Source organism: Phalaenopsis equestris, unplaced genomic scaffold (assembly GCF_001263595.1).
Source record: "Phalaenopsis equestris unplaced genomic scaffold, ASM126359v1 Scaffold000356, whole genome shotgun sequence".
Taxonomy (NCBI): Eukaryota; Viridiplantae; Streptophyta; class Magnoliopsida; order Asparagales; family Orchidaceae; genus Phalaenopsis; species Phalaenopsis equestris.
In genome coordinates, this window is record NW_018164798.1 from 74,085 (window position 1) to 76,564 (window position 2,480).

Consider the following 2,480-nt stretch of genomic DNA (forward strand, 5'->3'; position numbering starts at 1 on the left):
TATTTTTAATTAATTAAACACTGTTTTGAATCATTTGATTGTCCATGCATATTGACACATCACCTTGGCTTGAAATTTTGACATATTGTAGCCTCTGTAAGGGGGAACATTCTCTGATTTTTCCAAAATCAGATGAGGTTCCTATACAGAGATCTATAATTTTCAAGTTATTTCACATCATTTTCTTAAAATAATCATGGAAATTAGCATATTGGTTATAAAATCCCAAGAAAATTTTGGAAGGTCCACCATGGCTAGAGAAACTTTTGGAAATAATTTCATGGGTCAAGTCATTTAAAATATCCTTAAATTTTTCAAATACTAAATCACTAAAATAATTAATTTTGAAGAATATAAACATTTAAATGCTTGATTTTTGATCTCTACTATGATCTATGATTCAGAGAACTCATCATAAAAGTTTCAAAATATTTTGAGTTCATTTAATAACTTAAATTGATTTTTAAAGATAAATACCACTCTTAACGAACAATTAGAATATTTTTCCTGATTTTCTAAATAATGATATTGAATTTTAAAGCTTAAAAATAACTTTTAAATGGCTAAAAATAAGTTTTTCATTAAAATAATTTCAATAAATCAAAAAAAAATATTAAAAATATAAAACTTGCTCCTCTGAATTCTCTAACCTTAGGGAGTTTTTTTAAAAATATAAAACTTAATTTTCACCACTTAAAATATTTTATTTTATTAAATAGCCCAGAATTTAAAATAATTCTAATAAATCACATAAAATTCAAAAAATTATGAAATTTTATCAAAAGGGTTCTCCGGTCTAAGTATGCCTCCAGTAAAAATTTCAAAGGATTTTAATTTACCTTGGTCAAGTTAGGAATTTTCTTTTTTCTTTGAGAAATCATTTTTGCATAAAAATAATTATATAAAATAAATTAAATTTGAAAAATTACATTTTCTCCTCTCATGTTATAATTGACCCATGAATGAGGTAGGATGAAAATTTCAAAGTCATTTGAATTGAATTTGACAAATTATGAAGTGTTAAAGCCTTAGGGACAAATGTGTAATTTTGGAAATTTAGCCTTAATTAACATTTAGGCTTAATTCAAAGAGGGAAATGAGTAGCCTCTAATATTAATCAATTCACTTCATGTTTGAAACATAAAGGGGTTAATTGGTAGAAACCAATTGCACTTTCTTAATTAAGATTAATAAATTTCTAAATTATTAAAATTTGGAAGTTTATTAAAATTAAATGATCCTAGACTTAGGGGTATAAATTTTGAAGTCAATAATTAATCAATTTAATTCCCCTATCTTGATTTTCAAATAAAATCCAAATCATGATTCATGTTCACTTAAAGCTTAACCCTTTTTTAAATTTAATTAAGACACTCACCTAGGTCTTAAGGGCTTAGTGGTGACTTAGGTTAAATAAAAAAATTGACTAAATGAGGATGAGAGAAATAAACGTAATTATATCAAACATCCTTGAAACACCACTAAGCCCAATTAGGTTTAAAAAATTTTTTGACTAAGTGTTCAAATTACACTAACTTGCCCCTTTAAGGGTCTTCACCCACATAATTCTTAAATTTAATGATAAATGATAATTACCCCTTTCTTAGGGATAATTGAGACATCAATATTCACTCAGCATTAAGGATATTTACAGGATGAACCATTAAGCAACATAATGAGTTTAAACGGACTTGAGGCTTTTCACTAGATGGTGAGAGAGAGGCATGGACCTGCTTCCCCCTCTTAACTTGTTGGATACCTCAGAAGCCTATTAAACTTAATATGCTTCGCTCAATGAAATCATCCTTAATTAAACTTTTAAGGACTCACCAAGTACCTGCAAATTTGCATGTTAAATAACGATGTCACCCTGCATGAAAACTGAAACCATCAGGATAGCCACATAACCATAACCAAAACCAAAATCTAAAATCAACCAAGAAAAAATTCACCGCCACAACATTCAAAATATAAAACAACTCAAAATTTAATAACAAACATCACACAAAACCACAACTTCAACTAAATTAAAACATCTCTATTGGATGAACTGGAATCCCTCGGAGGAGGTAACCTATAGTTGCTAAGGAGGCTTTCCACGATTTAAATGAAATTATGGAACTCATTAAGTTGGGTTTGATAAGTTCATTTAGACTAAGTGAATCCAACAGAAAATAGTGATGTTGGAATGAGGGAACCGTAGGATCCTAACTGGTGTCGCTCTAATCGACTTTAATATGCCCTCATAAAATTTAAAAGAACTTCAACCATAGGGCCACCTGATTTGATATTATAACTTGACACACTAGATAACTCAAACTCGCCGCGGTGAGGAGCTTAAAGCTAGCTTGGTGAGCAGCACAGCCATCTTCAACAGCAAAATCTGTCATCCCCAGCTAAACCAATTTTCCCTCCTTAGACCTAAAACAACAAAGTCATAGGACTTCGAGGTTGCTTGCTTATGCAACATAAATCCTCAC